Here is a 410-nt window from a genome sequence, read left to right on the forward strand (position 1 = left end):
ACTTCCCTAATATGGGAAAGGAAATAGTCAGTCAAGTCCAGGAAGCACAGAGAGTCCCATACAGGATAAATCCAAGGAGAAACATGCCAAGACACATATTAATCAAACTATCAAAAATTAAATTCAAAGAAAAAATATTAAAAGCAGCAAGGGAAAAGTGACAAATAACATAAGAGGGAAACCCAATAAGGTTAACAGCTGATCTTTAAGCAGAAATTCTGCAAGCCAGAAGAGAGTGGCAGGACATATTTAAAGTGATGAAAGGGAACAACGTACAACCAAGATTAGTCTACCCTGCAAGGATCTCATTCAGATTCGATGGAGAAATTAAAACCTTTACAGACAAGCAAAAGTTAAGAGAATTCAGCACCACCAAACCAGTTTTATAACAAATGCTAAAGGAACTTCTC

General features: G+C 36.6%; 1 protein-coding gene across 1 annotated transcript in view; it reads right to left on the minus strand.

Annotated features, from left to right (window-relative positions):
- OTOP1 (otopetrin 1) overlaps positions 1-410 on the minus strand; it is a 44276-nt gene that overhangs the window by 7566 nt on the left and 36300 nt on the right. The window lies entirely within an intron of this gene.

The sequence above is a fragment of the Physeter macrocephalus genome, chromosome 7, assembly GCF_002837175.3.
Source record: "Physeter macrocephalus isolate SW-GA chromosome 7, ASM283717v5, whole genome shotgun sequence".
In the NCBI taxonomy this organism is placed as follows: domain Eukaryota; kingdom Metazoa; phylum Chordata; class Mammalia; order Artiodactyla; family Physeteridae; genus Physeter; species Physeter macrocephalus.